The sequence below is a fragment of the Sus scrofa genome, chromosome 5, assembly GCF_054392235.1.
Source record: "Sus scrofa isolate SSC_HxYL_T2T_F1_AM1 chromosome 5, Sscrofa_HxYL_maternal_Yorkshire_Landrace_v2.0, whole genome shotgun sequence".
Taxonomy (NCBI): Eukaryota; Metazoa; Chordata; class Mammalia; order Artiodactyla; family Suidae; genus Sus; species Sus scrofa.
The window spans coordinates 12,421,166-12,442,336 of NC_139387.1; the positions used below are offsets into that span (position 1 = coordinate 12,421,166).

A 21,171-nucleotide genomic window follows, 5' to 3' on the forward strand; every position below is an offset into this window, starting at 1 on the left:
AAGCATGGTTAAATCTCCGCGGGTACTTCGATGGGTCACCGCAAAAACACCCTGGAGTCACGGAGACAGGTCACGTGGAGAAAGCTGGAAGGGGCTGTACCGCGTGCCCACCGGCTCAGAGCCCTCCCGGGTGCGCTGGTGAGGGAGTTGCCATTGCCAAACCGGGTTCAGTCCTCCTGTGACAAGTCTTCTCCAGGGCGGTCAAGTTCACAGTCCCCAGCCTAGGCCCAGGAGTCAGGGTGGAGGCCGAGGTCAAGGCCAGGGGGGAGCACGACAGTGGGGAAGGAAGCGGGAGCTGCGGCTGGAGGGGATCTGAAGGCAGGCTCTCCCTCCACCTTTGCCCTCTCTCTGGCTCGTGGCCCTTTCCTGCTGGCTCCAGCCAGGCTTCTGGAAGGCTGGAGTAACCCCTGGGGGGGGCCCCAGCTCAGTCCTGGGCCACACCACAGCTTGAGGGGTGCTCCCAGAAAGCTCCTCTGGATCTCTTTTGCTTCTACTGCCCCCGGACTCCAGAAGAGGGCTTCTAGAGCAGCTTCCGCTGCCCTGTAGGAAGTGGCTTAGGAGGGGGTCACTGGGTCCCCGGCAGGCTGGTTCTCTGTGCCGGGGCTGGGCTGAGTGCTGGAGCCAGAGTCCCCCCTGGCACCTCTGGTCTGGCCATCACTTTCTTCCTTTTTCTCCCCGACTTTGCTGTACAAGTCTCTCCGTAGGCTCCTGGCCGAGGGTGCCTTGTCCTTTTGGGAGGCCTTCCTGCTCCCTTCCTGCTTGCGTGCCTCTTACCCGCCTCCCCAGACACCACCGAAGGTACCCCTTTCTCTCCGTCCAGTATAAACCGTCGACTGGGAGCTGATAGGCACTGACCCGTCTTTGCCAGGAGTTCTGTTCGCAATTACTGTGTAACCAGGGAGGAGGGGGCAGTAAAACGGCTGATAAGAGAAGAAAATCTCCACCCCCCTTAGGGCCTGGATGTGTGTTGGGGGAAAGGGGTCGGAGGCAGAGGGGGACTGAAGGATGGGGGTTGGCACCCCGCCCCTCGGGGAGGTGCTGCGCTGGGGGTGCTGGCCGGCTGGAGGGGCCAAGGGAAGGGGGAAGCAGGATGGCCGAGAAGTGTCCCCGGGCCCAATAAAATGTGTTTACTCAGCCAGGCGAATTTATGGGTCCCATATAGGCTGGAGGCTGGGCCAGGGTGCAGTCTGCTGGGTGTGGCCGGCAGGCAGGTAGTCCCTCTCAAGTGTGCTTTCTGGGCTTGCAAATGTCAGAGCGAGAGGAATCTTTTGAGGTCCTTATGGTGCATGGGGAGGAACTGAGGGCCAGGCCCAGAGGATGTTGTGGATGCCACGGCTCGGTCTTGTCTAAGCAGGCCACTGGGAGCTCCAGGGTGCCAGGCTAGCCATGAGGTGCCATCTGCCAGACTGTGACCACAGTGGGGCATTAGAATCCAGACCTTCTCGCGCAGGGAGGGGGAAAGGGGAGGCTGGTCAGACTAAAGCTCGCCTGTCTGGTTTTAGGAGCTGCGCCCCTTGGAAGTGTCAGGGTGTCTGGTGCAGCCAGGGGAGCCTCGGCTGTAGACACAGCCAAACCTTCAAATCTGGGGGGCTTCACTGCTTACTTATGTAACCGTCAATGTAGTTGGACATTCATTTGGGGACTCAGGCTTCCTCCGGACCGGGATGCCGTCCCCCAATTGTGGGCTTCAGGTTTTCCAGGGAAGAGGAGAGAGCAGAGGAGGGAATTTTGATGAGCCAGCAGGGGACGTGGTTAAGTAACTTCTGCTGCTATTCGGAGCCAGAATGAGTCATAGCCCCTGCCCAGACGCAAGGGGGCTGGGAGAGAGAGTTCTCCCCTGTGTCCGGAGGAAGGTAACCCAGCTTGCTGGATGCAGAGCGAAATGCCCGCTGTGTGTGCATCACCCGTTACAGTCAGGAGGCTGGAGTCCCACGGAAGCCGGGCCCCCCATTGGTTGGCTAAAGGAGGTGTGGCATTGGGAGGGCGGGTTTCCTTCCGCTCCGGGCAGAGAAGGTATGATGGACACTCGTAGAGGCTGGTTAAGAGTAGGGACAGGGACTTCAGGAGCTGAAAGACCAGAGGAAAGGGGAGGCCACGGAGCCAGAATCTATGCATGCACCACCTCATTTAGCCCACCCGATGGCCCTCCTCACTGGGGTCATTCACACCGTCTTACAGCGGAGGAGATGCGCCCAGAGATGTGAGGGGCAGGTGTAAGGCTGCACAGCTACCCAGTGGAAGCAGCAGGGCTCAAACCCAGGCGAATCCAGCTCTGCACCCCAGGCTCCCTTTGCCGTCATCCCCAGAGACCTGTCTGTTCCATCCCTCTCACTGTGCAGAGGAAGAACCATATCTCAGAGAGAGAAGCTTCCGGTGTTCACGTGTCCTTTTCAGCACCTCATTTGAGTTCCTTGTATTCTTCCTTTCTCTGGAATGAGCCTGCCCCCACCCCCACAGGATAAGAAGACACCCCTTGCAGTGTGGCCCTTGGCACCTGTTCTCCTTCCAAACCATCCAGCATGGTTGACCACAGCCCTGGCATCCACACGTGTGCTCACCCCTCAGATGTTTCTTGAGCATCTACTCTGTGCCACCCACTAAGGAGATACAGATGAATGAGACCCCGAGGGTGGGGAGCATGGGGGGTGGGGGGAGGGGGGAGGATGGCTGTGGAGGATCCAGGGAGGCAAGGTGGCAGGTGGTCAGTGGTCAGCGGTCAGCGATGGGATTTTGCAGGGGGTTCAGAGGAGTGACTCTGTCTAGCCCTTTGGATCAAAGAAAGCCTCTACGCGGAGGAAGGTGAGAAGGAGAGGAGGCGATGCATCTACCTTCCTTCATTGAATTGACTCTAAAACGCATCTGCAAGGAAAGACACTTAGATGCGTGGTGCACTGTCACTATTTCATCAATGGGAGGAAGATGTCATTTTCTGAAGGGGCATTTAGGAAGAACATGCTGGAAAGGTAGAGTGGGACCCTCTGTGCATTTATACGTCCATCGACATGGCTGGACGTGGCAGGCATTATGTGAAGTGAAATAAATCAGACAAATACTGTATGAGGTCACTTATGTATGGAATCTAAAAAGTAAAACTGGAGTTCCCTGGTGGCTCAGTGGGTTAAGGATCTGCTGTTGTCCCTGCTGTGGCTTGGGTTTGATCACTGACCTGGGAATTTCTGCAGGCTGCAGGTGCAGCCTAAATAAGCCCATTTTATTTTATTATTTTTTGGTCTTTTTGTCTTCGTAGGGCCGCACCCATGGCACATGGAGGTTCCCAGGCTAGGGGTCCAATCGGAGGTGTTGCTCCCAACCTACGCCAGAGCCAAAGCAACACTGGATCCATGCTGCATCTGTGACCTATACCACAGCTCGTGGCAATGCACAGTCCTTAACCCCCTGAGCGAGGCCAGGGCTCGAACCTGCAACCTCATGGTTCCTAGTTGGATTCGTTTCTGCTGTGCCACGACGGGAATTTATAATTAATAAATTAAAAAAAAGCTAACTAGTGAAAATAACGAAAAAGAAGCAGGCTCACAGATATAGAGAACAAACTAGTAGTTAGCAGTGGGGAGAGGGAAGGGGGAGGGTAAGAGGGGGTAGGTGATTGAGGGACACGAACTACACATATGACATAAATTAGCTGCAAAGATGTGTGTGTCACACCACACAGGGAATGTAGCCAGTATTTAATAATAACTATAAATAGCATATAACGTTTAAAAATTGGGAATCGCTATGTCACACACCTGAAACTCATAGAATATTGTACCTCAACCATACCTCATATAAAAAAAATTTAAAAAGTATTTTTATTTATTTATTTATTTTTAGGGCTGATCATGTGGCATACGGAAGTTCCCAGGCCAGAGGGTTGAAGTGAAGCTGCAGCTGCCAGCCTATGCCACAGCCACAGTAACACTGGATCCTTAACCCACTGAGTGAGGCCAGGGATTGAACCCGCATCCTCATGGATACCAGTTGGGTTCTTTACCCACTGAGCCACAACGGGAACTCCTTACAAAGTATTTTTAAAGCACCCACAGTGATGTGCCAGACTTTGATGGCAGTGCTAGAAAGATAGTTATGATCAAAATAGACAATCCTGGAGGTCCCATTGTGGCTCAGTGAATTAAGAACCTGACTAGTATCCAGTATCCCTGGCCTTGCTCATTGGGTTAAGGACCTGGGGTTGCTGTAAGCTACAGCTTGGATCTGGCGTTGCTGTAGCTGTGGTGTATCTCGAGGGCATTGGCTTTATCTTGAACTTGTCCCCGCGTGGCTGGTGATGCTCTCGTGGCAGCTCCAGGCTTCATGGCCTCGCACATCCCAGGGGAAGACTTGTCTTTTCTCACTCTTTTTTTTGGCCATGCCCAAGGCATGCGGGAGTTCCCAGGCCAGTGATCGAACTTGTGCCGCAGACATGACAGTGCAGGAACTTTCACTACTAGACCACCAGGGAACTCCTCTCACTCTTTTTTTAATTTTATTTTTTATTTTTATTTATTATTATTATTATTATTTTGGTCTTTTTGTCTCTTTAGGGCCACACCCGCGGCATATGGAGGTTCCTAGGCTAGGGGTCTAATTGGCGCTGTAGCCACCGGCCTACGCCAGAGCCACAGCAACTCGGGATCTGAGCAGCATCTGCGACCTACACCACAGCTCACGGCAACACCGGATCCTTAACCCACTAAGCAAGGCCAGGGATTGAACCCACAACCTCATGGTTCCTAGTCGGATTTGTTAACCACTGAGCCACGATGGCAACTCCTCCCTCTCGCTCTTTTTATCACAGAAGAACACCTTTCTCAGAAATCTCCAAGTGGGAGTTGCCGTTGCGGCTCAGTGGAAACAAATCCAACTAATGTGTGTGGAGATACAGGTTTGATCCTTGGCCTCGCTCAGTGGGTTGGGGATCCGGCATTGCCACAAACTGTGGCTTAGGTCACCATGCGGCTAAATTGAGATGATAGGCAGATTGTGGTTGCTGTGGTTGTGGTGTAGGCCGGTGGCTACAGCTCCGATTAGATCCCTAGCCTGGGAACTTCCTTATGTTGCAGGTGTGGCCCAAAAAAGAAAAAAGAAAAAAAAAAAGAACTTTCCAAGTGACTTCCCTTTATTCCGCTTGGCCAGGGCTGACTCCCTGCCCATGCTTAAACCCATCGCCTGCAGAAAGAGAGAACTGGCCCTGGGCATCACTCTATTCCGTGTTCACTCCCTGGGACTGCGGCGTGGTGGGGCCATCCGCCCTCATCGCTCTGCTGCTTGGTTCCTGGACAAAGCCGGGGTGCGCTGGGCAGGAAGAAGGTTGTTGGGGGTAGGGGTGGGCAACAGGGTCTGCTACGAGGTGGGTGCAGCAGATCAAGTGGGTTTTGCTTGGGGCCTTTGTGCCCGGAAAGGGGTGTGACCACGTGTCCTGGGGGCGTGGGCTCTTCCTGAGTCACCAGTGCCCCCGTCTTCTCAAGGAGCTCACATTGGAAATTGAGATGATAGGCAGATACCCAATAAATGTTATCTGACTCTCTCCTCAAAGGCGGGGAGCAAAGGAAGGGAGGAAGGAAAGAGAACGCATCTGCTCCTCTCCTCTTGGTTATTCTCGAACATACACTGCTCCCTGCCCGACCATTTCCGAAGCGGTTTTCCATATTGATGTGTTTGGCCTTTGCGCCTTCCACGGGAAGTGGGAGTTTCCATCCCTGTTGGGGGGTCCAGGGCCTGCCCAGGAGGGAAGGGGCTCACCTAAGGTCTCTGGTGGTTGCCAGCAAGCGGCAGCGTCCCAGCTTGAACCCAGTCTCTCTGTCACCATCCTAACCCCTTTCCAGCCCTGCACCCCCATGCTGCTTCTTTGAGTTATTTTAAAATTGTGAGTTTTCAGAAGGAACTCACAAAGAAGGGACTTTGGTGGGTTGGTGGTTGAGAGATGTGAGGACTGGGGGGCTCCCGTTCTATTCTCTCCAGAGCAATTTTTCAGGGTCTTGTCCGTGCCTTCGGGGTTTTGCGGTGCTGGCTTCTTGAGCAGAAGAGGGCGCTCGTTCTCTGGGCTAGTTTATAGGGGCTGAGGGATCAAAACCAGGACATAAAGATGGCCCATCATGGGATGATCTGGTGGGGGGATCTGGAGTCCTCAGTGGACCCCCAGTCCGTGCAATATTTGCCCTTGACCCGGCATTTAGCATGGACTCCTGGGGAGCCAATATGCTTAGACCCGCCCTTTTGAGCTCAGGTTTGACTGATTCTTTTCTAGCCCAGATTCCATTGAGAGCCTTCGAAGCCCTCCCAGAGCCAGGTCTTTGTGTGTCCTTGCTTGGGAAGGAGAACTTGTTCTTTCAAGCAGGCTGAGCACGTCCTAGAAGTGCCTTAACTTGGAAAATGACGATATTTAGTGGACAGGACAGAACCCAAGACTCTTTCCGGTTTTTGTAACCAGAGAAGCTAGAGCTGTTTAAAGTTGTTTCACATCTTTCTGTTCAGGTAGGAACAATTTGCTGGCCCTTGGGTTGTGTGTGATGGTCAAAATCCACTGTTTCCATCATGTGTTTAAAGTCAGTTATAATAGGAGTTCCCGTCGTGGCGCAGTGGTTAACGAATCCGACGAGGAACCATGAGGTTGCAGGTTCGACCCCTAGCCTTGCTCAATGGGTTAAAGATCTGGCGTTGCCGTGAGCTGTGGTGTAGGTTGCAGATGCAGCTCGGATCCGCGTTGCTATGGCTGTGGTGTAGGCCGGCGGCTACAGCTCCGATTCCACCCCTAGCCTGGGAACCTCCATATGCCGTGGAAGTGCCCAAGAAATGGCAAAAAGACAAAAATAATAATAATAATAATAATAATAATAAAGTCAGTTATAATAACCTCTTATAGACCAGAATATCAGGATTGGCGTAAGGCTTGCAGGGCCCAGCCTAAGCCACTCAGATTTCCTACAGCTCCTGCAGACAGCTGTGTCAAGCGAGAGAACCGTTCCCCACCGATGGGTTTATAGCGTCTAGTGTTTCTGAGGGCCCGTGCGTGGCGTGGACCTGGGGAAATTTTCCATTCAATCCTTCATTCAGCAGATACTCATTTGGTGCCTACGATGTGTCAGATACCAGGCTAAATAGGAGGAACCAATTGAGGTAAGACCAATGTGACTCCTGCCTGGATGGGCTTATAATCAGAGCATGATCAACAAGCAGACACATAGATATTACAAATTACAGCAGAGCAGTTTGAAGGAGCCAGTGCTGTAACTTGTGCTGTGGTGAGCCTGTCTGATTTATTACGGTTTAGGAGGGCGATTTTCAGATAGGGACACAGTGGTAACGTCTGTCCCGCCTTAATCGTAGGTGTGGCCGGGGCTATTAGCGCTCATGGTTACACCTCAGAGAATGGGGGCATTTCTTATTTTTATTTATTTATTTTTTATTTAGGGCCCCTGGTGTGGCATAGGGATGTTCCCAGGCCAAGGCTGGAATTGGAGCCGCAGCTGCTGGCCTACCTACGCCACAGCCACAGCAACTCTGGATCCAAGCTGTGCCTGCGACCTACACCACAGTTCACGGCAATGCTGGATCCTCAACCCTGGATCCTCAGGCCAGGGATGGAACCTGCATCCTCATGGATACTAGTTGGGTTCCTTTCCACTGAGCCACAGTGGGAACTCCAGGACAGGGGCATTTCAAAATGAGGAATGGAATTTTCAAATTGGTGGAGCTGCCCTTTTGAGAATCTCTTGAAATTCCATGAGGTGCCTTGGGCTTACCCCTTACTTGTTATCAACAGAGTTGTCAGCAAATCAGAACAGGCTTGAGTTCCCCTGGTGGCGCAGCGGATTAAGGATCCAGTGTTGTCACTGCTGTAGCTCAGGTAGCTGTTGTGGCATGGGTTTGATCCCTGGCCTGGGAACTTCTGCATGCCTTGGGCATGGCAAAAGCAAGCAAACAAACAAAAAACTGGCTTTGTTGGCTCATTTTTTTTTAATAATTTTTTTTATTTTCCCACTGTACAGCAAGGGGGTCAGGTTATCCTTACATGTATACATTACAATTACATTTTTTCCCCCACCCTTTCTTCTGTTGCAACATGAGTATCTAGACAAACTTCTCAATGCTATTCAGCAGGATCTCCTTGTCAATCTCTTCTAAGTTGTGTCTGATATGTTGGCTCATTTTGATTTGGGTCCATGTGGACTTTGTCATTGTGGTCCTTGGTTTGATAAAGACTATCAGAGGAGTTCCCACTGTGGCTCAGTGGTAAAGAACCAGACTAGTATCCATGAGGACATGGGTTCAATCCCTGGCCTCATTCAGTGGGTTAAGGATCTGGCTTTGCCGTGAGCTGTGCTGTAGATATTCACAGATGTGGCTTGGATCCAGCGTTGCTGTGCCTGTGGTGTAGGCCAGCAGCTGCAGCTTCAATTCCACCATTGGCCTATAGCTCTGATTCAACCACTAGCCTTGGAATCTCCATATGCTGAGGATGTGACCCTAAAAAACAAAAACAAAACAAAACAAAACAAAAACCCACCAAAAAACCAAAAAAAACAAAAACAAAGCTATTCAAGAGGAAAAAGAAAATAAATGAACTAAGAAGCAATTCTTAAACAGTGACCAGGGCAGCGAGCTGACGTAGGAAGAGGAGTTTGGAGGCTTGTTACAGCTAGTGTAAAATGGAAATACGCGGTGCTGGTGCATCTTGCTGGGGTTTGTTCTCAAGGATGTGACTCCTGCGGTGCTGCCTGGCCTGCAGCTTTGAGACGGACCCATTAGACATGGGGTGAGTTTTCCGTCTCTAGGGTTGGAAGAAATGGCTCTTTCTTCAGGTAAGTTCTAGATGGGGCAGTCAGTATGTAGAATTTATGTAGCATGGAAACAAGACATCTTTAAACTCTTGACTCCCACCGGCTTGGGGAGATGAGAGACTCAGGAAAGGGACTGATGGAGACCCATCTCCTGACCCTGAATCCCCTGGGAGGACTTTCAGAAAATTCTCTGTGGCTCAGCGCCCCCCCCCCCCCCCCCCCCCCGCCCTAGGTATGGCAGAATCCCTTGGTGAGGGAGCTCATGTTCGAGTCAAGCTTAGTAAGAGCTTAAGGCAGAACAGATTCTGGGGTCTGGTCACCCTTAGCAGGGATCTGGAGTGTGAGAGGTCTGAGGACCGGTTCTGAACTGATGCTCTGAATTAGTGCTTCTCAAAGCCAGTGTATGTCCAGATCTTAAACTGCAGATTCTGACTTGGTCCTCTTGGGCTGGGCTTGAGCCATGGCCTTTCTGACAGTTCCCAGGTGGATTCTGATGTACCTCTGGGGTAGCCAAGCCCTAGAGGAAACAGGGAATTAGCACAGTGACATTGGGGAAGCATTTCCTTGGAGCAGGGGCCTCAATGTTGGCTGTACAGTCACATCACCTGAGTAAATTTTTTTTTGTTTTTTAGGGCCACACCTGTGGCATATAGAGGTTCCCAGGCTAGGGGTCGAATCGGAGCTGTAGCTGCTGGCCTACACCACAGCCACAGCAATGCCAGATCCGAGCCACGTCTTCGACCTACACCACAGCTCATGGCAACACCGGATCCCTAACCCACTGCACAAGGCCAAGGATTGAACCCACATCCTCACGGATGCTAGTTGGGTTTGTTACCACTAAACCGCAACAGGAACTCCTTTTCTGAACTTGGGATCAGCACTGCTTAATAGAAATAAAATGCATGCATATCAGTTATCTATTGCTGTGGAGTAAATTACCCGGGACTTAATATTTGTGAGGTCACATAGTATCTGAGGACCAGAAATCTGGGAGTGGTTACCTGGGTGATTCCATCTCAGGGTCTTTCATGAGGTTGTAGTCAAGCTATTGATTGGGCTGCAGTTATCTGAAGGTTGGGCTGTGGCCGGAGGACCTGCTTCTAAGAAGATTCATCCACGTGGCTGTTGGCCAGAGGCCTTAGTGCTTCACTATGCAGGCCTCTCCAGAGGACTCCTCACAAATTAGCAACTAACTTCCCTAGAACAAGTGACCAGAGAGAGAGAGATTGAAAGAGACTGAGGCAGAAGCTCGAGTGTCTTTCGACGCCTCATCTTGAGTGACATACCATTATTTCTGATACATTCTCTTGGTCACACAGCCCAACCCCGTGGGAGGGGATCACAGGAGGGTGTGAATATCAGGAAGAGAGACCCCAGGGCCATCTTGGCGATGGCTACCACCGTGTGCGTGCAAGTGATTTAAAACTTTTTAGTAGGAGTTCCCGTCGTGGCGCAGTGGTTAACGAATCCGACTAGGAACCATGAGGTTGCGGGTTCGGTCCCTGCCCTTGCTCAGTGGGTTAAGGATCCGGCGTTGCCGTGAGCTGTGGTGTAGGTTGCAGACGCGGCTCGGATCCCGCGTTGCTGTGGCTCTGGCGTAGGCCGGTGGCTACAGCTCCGATTCGACCCCTAGCCTGGGAACCTCCATATGCCGCGGGAGCGGCCCAAGAGATAGCAACAACAACAACAACAAAAGACAAAAGACAAAAAAAAAAAAATAAATAAATAAAACTTTTTAGTAGTCATATAAAAAGTAAAAAAAAAAAAAAAAAGTGGGGAGGGGGAAATGGCGTTAATTTTTTATTCACCCCAAATACCCAGATATTCTCCTTCTGACCCACAGTCAGTCTGAAATTATTCTGCATTCTTTTTTTACACTAGGTTTGAGATCGAAGGCACACTTTACATTTAGAGAGTTCATCTCTACCTGGACTCATTTCAAGCATTCATTAGCCAAGTTGCTGATTCTCCTTAATTCTACAGGCAGCCTTGTCTGCATGGACCCTAAGGGTAGAGTATCCCACTTTGTGGAAGCCCATCCTCTATGCCCCCCGACCCCCAAATGATAGACTTGTTGGTTTACTTGCTATTCCAACTAAACCATCTGTCACTCTCCTCTCTTATAAATGGCGAGTCTGGGGTTTCTCAGGCTGATAGTTTGTAGGAAGAAGCTCTGGGGTTTTCAGCATATTTAGTCCACCCTATGGACCTTTTTTTTTTTTATATGTCACCTGTGCAAAAATGGGTCAGGAGCCATAGAAGTGACCGACTTTGGCCTTTGACTCAGTGGAGGGAAACGAATTCTGTGGAGAGAAACCAATGACGGGCTAACCTAGAGGTGCTGGGTGTTTGGCCCGCCCTGCCACGGCCACTTACAGAGAGCTGGACCCTGAGCACAGGCTGTGGGCTGGTGTCACGTGGCATTCTCTCCCGATTGAGCCAACCACGGTGATTTCAAGCGAGCACTAGAGCCGTGTGCTCTGGTCCCTGCTCTTCTAATGGGTGTCTTGTGACTTTGAAAGAATTTTTGCATGAGCTGAATGAATCGCCCTTTGCCAGGAGGAACAGAAAGTTGAAAGTCTTATCTATGCAGATGACATGGTTTTACTGTTGGGAACCAGGAACGGGCCTCATTACTGTCAGAACGGAAAGGCTCAGGATGAACGGCTCCAACCCCCAAATGTCACTGTTGGCAGATGTCCTCCGACACTGAGTTGGCTTTTATTCAACAACCTGTGAATTGCATTCACTCGTTCAGTCCCTTAGGGCTACACTTTCCTTCTCTGCCATGTGCGGGACTCAGCAGGAGGTGGCATTTGCTTAACATTAGGTGTCTGCGGGTGCAGGGTTAGGATGTTTCTAAGGCCTTCTTGGGGGATTTGTAAGATGTCCTTTGAAAAAAAAAATTCAGCTAAAATTATTCTGGCTCAGCGTGATGGACTAGGACATGATTTCTTGGTGTGGAAGGTCCAGAGTTGTCCTCTCAAGGATCACAGCTTCCCACAGGCATCCCGCCCCTCGCTCCTCCCTTACTGCTATTCCCACAGGTGCTCCCCAGTGTATTCCCACGGGTATTCCTCAAAGGATTCCTGATAGGGATGGAGTAGGCACAGGTAGTGGAGTCCCAGTAAAGGGTTGTCGACAGAGAGGAAAACCTAGGGGATGTTGGGACATCACTGTAAGTTAATAATTGCTCAAGAAAGCCAGCAGAAAGAGGCAGGCTTGCTGGACCAGTGGAGGTGTGAGAACTGCCTTAGGTCATTGGGTGCGGGATGGGGTGAGGCCTGCGTTCAGATTCAGACCGAGGGCGGGCGTTTGAGGACCGCCCTTCTGCTGATTTGAATACACCCCTTACCGGATACTAAGGAGGAGCAGCTGCTGGAAGAAAGAGGAAGAGGGGGTCTTCCCCCGCCCCCATCCCCGCTCTCCCCCCGGGATGATAATAAACTGTAGCCCACGGGATCCGGGGTCCGGGGGGCAGAGCCTCTTTGCCTGCCCCCTTGCATCTCTCACAAGCGTCCTATCTTAATTAATCTATGTCTTGCCTGTCACTTTGTCTCTCGCCGAATTCCTTCTGTGCAGAGACATGGAGAGCCCGAAGCTCCGTGAGTCCAGACGCAGGGCGAGTGATTCGAATTTAAAACTGTCCCGATCTGGTTTTTGGCTGGGCTCAGGCCGTTCGTGCTGTCAGTTTCATTGCCACAGGTATTCTCCAATGTATTTCCGTGGGTACTCCCACAGATACCTCCTCTGAGGATTCCCACAGGCATTCTCCAGAATATTCCAACAGGAGTTCCCACAGGTATTCCTCAAAGTATTTTTCAAAGTATTTGCACAGGTATTCCTTCAAGGACTCCTACAGGCAAGCCCACATGTATCCTCACAAGTATTCCTCAAAATCTGCCCGCCGGTATTCCCACCGTAGTCTCAGAGATATTCCCACAGGTGTTCCTGTGGCTTCTGTGTAGAGGTTTGTTCCCCTAATGGTTAATGCACATCGACCTTCCCTTAGCTGGTGGCACAGCATGTCCATGTCACAGACTGGTTCTCACTACACGCTCTAACTTCAAACTTTTTTGCTATCCACATTGGATTTTTTTTTTTTTTTTTTTTTGTCTTTTTGCCATTTCTTGGGCTGCTCCTGTGGCATATGGAGGTTCCCAGGCTAGGGGTCCAATCGGAGCTGTAGCCACTGGCCTATGCCAGAGCCACAGCAACGTGAAATCCCAGCTGCATCTGTGACCTACACCACAGCTCACGGCAACGCCGGATCCTTCACCCACTGAGCAAGGCCAGGGATCAAACCCGCAACCTCATGGTTCCTAGTCGAAGTCGTTAACCACTGAGCCATGACGGGAACTCCCACATTGCATCTTTAAAGCGATGGAGAGAAAAGTCCCCAGAATTCCCCGGAGGACTCGGCTCTTGCTGAGGCTCATGTCTTGGTTCCTTAATGGTGTGAACTGGAGTTTGGCACTGGCCTCTATCTACATAGATTAAATCAGGAGCCTCTGCAGCTGCTGAGCTGCAGTGGAGCTCGGGATGGAAATCAGGAATGAAGCACTCTGCGCTCTGGGAAAACTGGAAGAGCAGGTCTTCAGAGAGTCAGGTATTTTTAGGAGAAAACTTTATGAGCCCAATTCTTGCCTCTCCTATCTAGAAAAACACTAAAATCCTTCATGGGGCTGTCTGCTCCTTGTGACTAGTAGTAACCTTCACGAGACCAGCAACAAACTTTTGTTAAAAATGGGTGCAAGCTGGAGGTTCTGTCTTGGCACAGCGGATATGAATCCGACTAGGAACCATGAGGTTGCAGGTTCGATCCCTGGCCTCGCTCAGTGGGTTAAGGCCGGCATTGCTGTGAGCTGTGGTGTAGGCTGCAGACATGTCTCAGATCTGGCATTGCTGTGGCTGTGGCACAAGCCAGCAGCTGTAGCTCCGATTAGACCCCTAGCCTGGGAAACTCCACATGCCTCGGATATGCCCCCCCCAAAGCCCCACCCCAAATGTGTGCCTGGCTGCACGCACCTCCCCCTCCCCTTTATCATATACACTGATTTTGTTGCCCCTGCCTCTTTGGGGCAGTATTTCATAGTCATCTGAGAGTGCAGCCACCTCCAAGGGTTTCAGCCTGTCATTTTGCAGACTGTGAAAACTCAGGATATGGGCCCTGGTAGCAGTGGTGCATATCAAAGGAAGGATTTCAGTGAGCCCAGGCCTCTTTTGTTCTTGCTGCCTGCCCTTTGTTGAAAAAACTCCTAAATATCCTAGCTTCCTCCTTACCTCCTGAGAGCGGTTTCTCAGGGCTACCTGAGATGCTGTCTCCTGGGCTTAAGTCCTACTTTTGCCCCCAGTAAAACTTAGTTTTCAGGTTGTGGTGGGTTTTTTTTTTTTTTTTTTTTTTGCTTTTTAAGGCCGCACACAGAGCATATGGAAGTTCCCAGGCTAGGGGTCGAATCACAGCTGCAGCTGCCAGCCAAGCCACAGCCACAGCAACACAGGATCTGAGGTGCTTCTGTGACCTATGCCACAGCTCAGGTGACTTGGGCAAGGCCAGGGTTGGAACCTGTATTCTCATGGATGCTAGGGTGGGTTCATTACCGCTGAGCTACAATGGGAACTCCCAGGCTGTGCATTTTTTTAAGTCGACAATGGGAATGCATAGTGAAATTTTTCTGAGACCGCCAAGCTAGGAGAAAAGCCCCCTTCTCTCAAGCACCTGAGCTGCTTTCTAACTTTGCAAATCATTGTCATCCTGACCACTCGTAGGTGGTCGTGTATCTGTTTCCTCTTCGGCCACTGGGAAGCTAAGGAAACACCTCATTCAGCCTCTCACATCATAGAGTGTGTTGGGCTTCCTGTCCTTCATTCTGGGGTCTTCATCTATTCCTTCCTTTAAAATACATGCTGGGTTGTCTGTATTTAAATAAACATCCTCACCTCTTTTCCAGGATGAGGCAGAAATGTAAATACACACTGGTATGAAGAATGCAACCATCCATCTATCCTCCTAAAACAACTCATGAGTATTGATGACTGGATCCCAGGTCTCTTGACTGCCCTGCTGGTCTTTTCCTATTAGATCATGATCTGGGCACATGAGTTTAACAAGAAGAGTTCCCTTTTGTGGTTATTTTTACCCAGGATTTCCCATATAACTGAGATCAAAGAGTATTTATTTTTTTCTGTCATGTAGGTAGAGCCAAGAGTGTCAGGTCAGGGCAGAGTCACCATCATTAGGGGCCACCTACCTCAGTGCCAGCTTTCATCTTCAGTGCCTCACAGTCCAAGATGGCTGTTGGGGCTCCGGACATCAGGTTCACATTCCAGGTGGAAAGGAAGAAGAACCAGTCTCTTAGCTTGGTCAGGTCCCTGTCAAGAGCTTTTATGTAGGAAACTCATCCAATGACTTTCTTTTTCATCTCATTATGCCTCTTCTCTTAGCTGAAGGTGGGACTAGGAAATGTAATCTTCCACACGGCCACCCTGAATGAAATTGGGGGGTCAGCTGTTAAGGAGGGAAACATGAATATTGGATATACAACCAGTCCCCAGACTACAGTGTGTAGTCAGAACCACAATAAGCAAACCCCTTAAAAACCTGGGGAAAGGAAGGGAGATGTCCTTTTTGGTGACAAATAATAATGGACAAATAAAATGCTGAAGCAGAGACGTGTAACGGTAACTTAAGAAGACACAAAAGCTGTAACCTGTGAAGAATGTGTTCCTGTGGAGTTCCCTTTGTGGCCCAGTGAGTTAAGGACCCGACATAGCATCCATGAGGATACAGGTTCAATCCCCAGCCTTTCGCAGTGGGTTAAAGATCCAGGGTTGCTGCAAGCTGCGGAGGAGGTCTCAGATGCGGCTTGTATGTGTTGTTGTCGTGGCTGTGGTGTAGGCAGCACTTGCAGCTCTGATTTGACTCGGGCGGCGCGGGGTGGGGTGGGGTGGGGAATCTTCCATATGTCACAGGTGTGGCTGTAAAAATAAATAAATAAAAAGAATGTGTTAAGGTGAGACAGGCTGGTCAGCTCCCCAGGTACAAAGAAAACCCTCACACGGGGCGAATGTAGGAGGTGCTACCTTTTCCTGCCCACAGGGAGCACAGTCAAGGGGAGGTTTTAGCAGGTGGACTTCAGTTATTTTGGTACCCCTGGGAGGACATACGCTTGAAATGGGTGGGTAGCCAATTGCATCACTTAGGGTACACATGGTTATAAGATTAAACAGCCCAAACCCTTAGCTCACAAATGTGAGCATGCTGGGATCCAGAGAAATAAATCGATAACATGGCAGGTGATAAATGCTATGAAGGAAAGAAAAACAGGAAGAGAGGAGAATGACAGAGAGTCAGGGAAGCACGTCACTTCAGAAAGAACAAGAGAACAGATGTTGAGATGCCGGAGCCCTCATTCCAGCTTTGCTGTTGCCTTGCAAGTGTGTGTCTACATTGGTAGGTCTCAGGGAGCAGCTCTGTGGAGTGGGGGCATTGGACTGGTGGCCAAAGGGGGCACAGATTGTTGGGTGCTCTTGCCTTTGAATCCCAGCTCAGCTGTTTTTTTCCTTTGGCTTTTTTTTAGGGCCGCACCCATGGCATATGGACGTTCCCAGGTCTAATTGGAGCTGTAGCCACTGGCCCAGGCCACGCCACAACCACACCAGATCTGAGCTGCGTCTGCGACCTACACCACAGCTCACAGCAATGCCAGATCCTTAAGCCACTGAGCGAGGCCAGGGATCACACCCACAACCTCATGGTTCCTAGTCGGATTCGTTTCCGCTGCACCACGATGCCAACTCCCCAGCTCAGGTGTTAACTGAGTCAGTGACCTCATCTCCCTGAGCCTTGGTTGCTTTGCCTGTAAAGGGGACCGCTATTACTCGAGCGCAACTCAAGGAGGCTTAAGTGAGGCTTAACCGAGGCAGTGCGAATAAAGACGTGCACAGAGCCGTGGCACCACTGATGCAGTTTCTCCCCCTGCCTGCTCCGCTGGGCCAGGGAATGCTGTCCTTTCTTGATAATCTGCTTCCAGCTGTCACCGTCACCAACTCCAGACTCCCTTTTGCAGCCGTCTCCCTGGTGACTGTTGCTATGATTGTCTCAGAAGTTCAACGGGCTACCACCCACCGTGTGTGCACAAGGAAGGCCTCGTGGGCTGTTGTCTGGAGTCCTTTTAGCCCATGATTTATTAGGTTTGTCCTCCCTGATGACTTTTCAAATGAGCCCATAAATTAGAAATATGAATAACGGGTCCCTGGGATCTGAAACTGATAACTTGGGTCATGGGGTCCATTGAGGGACCAATTATGATCAATTGACATTTCGGTCTGCATCACCATCCATCAGGGTGCAAACGATTCTTGGACACTCTGGGGGTTGAAGGGAGGCCTCAGGCAAGGGGTGGAGGGTTGTGAAGCTACAGTGATGTGGGTCCCTGTTTCTTCTGCATCCATAGGCTCCATCAATCTGCAGGTGTATCATTTAAACATGCTTCTTGCCCCTCTTCTGCCTTCCAGAGCTTTCTCTGAGTGGGTGGTACATTCCTTCACTCATTCATTCATTCATTCTTCATTCACTTCTTCCTTCCTTCTCGCCCTCCTTCCCTCCTCTCTTTGTTCAGTGTTTCCCGAGTATCTCTTATCTCTTTAGGTAAACCTGTAATTTAATCATTAGTGATGACGAAGGTGGTAAAGATTAAAAAAAAAAGGAAAAAATGCTCAGAGTTCCCGCTGTGGCCCGGTGGATTAAAACCCTGACGTAGTGTCTGTGAGGACGCGGGTTTAGATCCCTGGCCTCAGTGGGTTAAGGATCTGGCGTGGTCACAAGCTGTGGTGTAGGTTGCAGATGTGTCTAGTTTCCTGTGTTGCTGTGGCTGTGGTGCAGGCCGGCAGCTGCAGCTCTGTTTGGACCCCTAGCCTGCGAACTTCTACATGCTTTGGGTTTGGTCCTAAAAAAGCAAAAAACAAGCAATGGCAGGAGTGAGATTTGAACCCAGATCCATCTTGCTCTAGAACCTTCACACTCAGAAAACATTTTACCTTCCAGCGCTCGTCCTAAAAGCCAAAGCCAGAAGTCACGTTCAGCGAATGCAGAAAGGAAAAAATTGCATGATCTCACTTCTTGATGGAATCTAAAAAAGTAGACTCTGTAGAAGCAGTCTCTCAACTCCTGATTTTTTTTTTCCTCCTTTTTCGCTCCATGCCCACGAATATGGAAGTTTCCAGGCCAGGGGTAGAATCTGAGCTGCAGCTGTAACCCACACCATAGCCATGGCAACTCTGGATGCTTAAACCATTGCCCTGGGCTGGGGATCAAACTGGTGTTACCACAGAGACAAGCTGGATCATTAACCCACTGTCACGGTGGGAACTCCTGGACTCCTGATTTTGTAGCACAAAAAACAGCAGAGCTGGGAGACCACTGGCTGGGAGTCATTGGTTGCATGTGCCAGCCAATCAGGGAGGGGAGGTGACCTTCCTGGGACGGGGTGGGGGCAGGGTCACACAGTGGGTTAGGGACACAGGCTAACACGTCAGACAATCGCAGGCTCGGGCTGCAGTCCTGCCACTTCCTATCTGGGTGAATTTTTGCACTGTCTCTGGGCTCAGCATCCCTCATCTCAAGCAGAACTAATGATGCCATGTCACAGCTCGCTGTGAGCTTTCAATGAGACTCTGAGCAGAGCACAGTGCTGGGCCCCCAGCAAGTCCCCACTTAGTGCACTATTATTTCTTCCAAGGCTGCACGTGGTCGTTGGCCTTAGTGTGGGGATGCGTACCTGACTCCCCACCACTCACTGCAGCCTTGAGCTGTTGGATGGTGGAATTACCCATGCCGTTTCCTCCCATCCTACATGGAATCCATCAGCAAATCCCATTGGTTAGATCTTTCAGGTGTGTTGGGAATCCTACCTCAGCTGCCCCTGGGGGTGAACCAGCTGTGTCCCCGTCTTGAAAAACTACATTAAATTTCCGGCTTTTCTCCCTTCCCCTCCAGTCTCAGCTCCATACACCTGCCATGTCTGGTCTCTTCTGCTCAAGCACCCACCCTGATTCTCCATGAATCTACGGGAGAACCAACAGCCTATGAGGCCTTGTGAAATCTGACTCCACAGCCTCTCTGGGCTTCAGGTACAGAGACTTCCTGGTGGTTCCTTTGAACTCACCAGGCTTACTTACATCTTTGCATGTGCTGTTCCCTCTGCCTAAAATGCTTTTCCCTGCACAGTCTTATGGCTCTCCCTTTCATTTCTCCTAATCTGCTCTAACACTGTTCTCTAAGCCAGGCCCTCCCTGCTTACCCCTGCTGTGATACCCTGATCCTTTTTTTTTTTTTCTACAGTCTTACATGCCAGAGAATTTACTTATTTAGTATGTCTATGGCTTAGAACGTACTCTTTATCCGTCTCGCTGATTAGGTTGTAAGCCCACGATGGTTGGAATTTGTTGGTCTATTTGTTCATGATTGTAATTCCAAGCATCTAGAACAGTGTCTGGCACAATAACTCTTTGTCGATCCAAAGAACCTAAGGAAAATCTCCTGTTTCCAGTTTATCCTGGCCTGAATGCCTTCTCTGGTCACACAAGTATTTATGTCACCCAAGGGCAAGCTTCACCCCCCCAGTTTGGACCCGAGCACCATCTCTGCCCAACATGTCATCCCCTTTAGCTGAGACCAACCTGTCACGGAAACAAAGCAAGATGTGATAAAGTGAGGCAATTGCATGTTGTGCTGAACACTGTTTTACTGTCATTAAAACCATACTCTAGAAGTTTTAGAATGAACAAAGAATGAATCCCATTTTTCTCTTTTGGTTGCAATTTTTCGGACAAGATGGTATAATGGTGTGTTAGGTCAACCTTCACTTCGTGTTAGATTTTCATGACAGGATTAGAAAGAGGGGAGATATATATATATATATATTCTCCCCCCCCCAAATGCTTGAGGGCTTCATACGTTTTCCTAAGGGCTTCTCTTGGTACTTTGATATTTAAATTATTCTCTTTGGAGGTACTTATTCATTATCCTCATTGATTTCCTCTTTGTTAATTATTAACTGGTCTCACCCTTCGACATGGCACGGATAACCAGCATTTTTGAGGGCTCGCCCTGTGCCGGGCTCTTCATGTATATTAATGGATTTACTTCTACCTCAGCTCCACAGGGTGAGACGTGTTATCTGTGTTTTATAAGGAGACTGAGGCCTGGAGAGGTTCAGTACTTGCTCCTGGGTGTGTAACGAGGAAGGGGAAGAGGAGGGGCCTCGACTGCAAGGCTGCTTCTTAATTACTCATCCGCCTGGGGCCTTGTGTGTGATTGGAAACGGGTTCCAGTGGCACTTTCATTGAGCCTGTGAAATCCCTCGTCCTTTGTGAGATTTGTGTTTTCTTTTCTTCTTTTCTCCCCTTTTTTTTCTTTTTACGGCTGCACCTGTGGCATATGGAAGTTCCCAGGCCGGAGGTCAAATTGGAGCTGCAGCTGCTGCTGGCCACAGCCACAGCCACAGCCACGGCCACAGCCACGGCCACGGCCACAGCCACAGCCACAGCCACAGCAATAGCAGATCCGAGTTCAGGTTTAGGACTTTGTCATGACAGCTCTGGAAAACCAACGCAGGATCCCAGATAATTTTCTTTGCTTCCTAAAGAATTTGCAAGCTGTTTCTTCTTTTTCTAAGTTGGGAACGAACAATTCTGTATCATTCAAATCTTGATAAACTATCGCTTCATTCATTCATTCATTCAAACATTAGTTGATGTCTGCTACAAGCCAAGCAATGAGGCGTAAAAATAAATGGGTTTTTAAAATTTTTCTTTATTATTTATTTATTTAGTGCTGCACCTGTGGTATATGGAAGTTCCTAGTTGAATTTGAGCTGCAGCTGCCGGCCTATGCTACAGCCATGTCAATACCAGATCTTAGCTGCATCTGCAGCCTATACTGCAGCTTGCAGCAACGCTGGATCCTTAACCCACTGACTGAGGCCAAGGAGCCAACCCCTGTCTTCATGGGTACTAGTTGGGATCTTAACCCTCTGAGCCACAGCAGGAACTCCAGATTTGCATTTTCAAGTGAAATTAGTTGAGTATCATGGGCATCCTAGAGTCCCCATGTCAGGCTGGGAGCTTGACTCAGCACTGATTGGATGAGCCATTAACCCTGGTGTTAAATGAGGTGGGACATTCGGGCAAGGGCCCGGAGGTAAGTGGCCAGTTTGTTGATGATTTTTATGTTTGGCCACAGAAGGAACTGCATGAGAATGGCTTTAGGGATAAGTCAACTCACAGCAGTGTGTTCAGAGTAAGGAGCTTGGGCATCCCCACCCCCACCCCCCGCTGTTTCCTGGATTCATTCTTTGACATAATGAAAAGCTCTTCATGATAATCTGTT

At 50.0% G+C, this 21,171-nt stretch overlaps 1 long non-coding RNA gene across 2 annotated transcripts in view; it reads left to right on the forward strand.

The window, feature by feature from the left end:
• LOC106510288 (uncharacterized) overlaps positions 1 to 21,171 on the forward strand; it is a 227,956-nt gene that overhangs the window by 14,745 nt on the left and 192,040 nt on the right. Inside the window, exon 2 of one of the 2 annotated variants that reach the window (XR_014845393.1) lies at positions 18,778 to 18,911. The exons of the other annotated variant lie outside the window; for it this stretch is intronic. This is a non-coding gene — a long non-coding RNA (uncharacterized LOC106510288). The remainder of the gene's footprint in view (positions 1 to 18,777; positions 18,912 to 21,171) is intronic. 2 annotated transcript variants of the gene reach the window in all.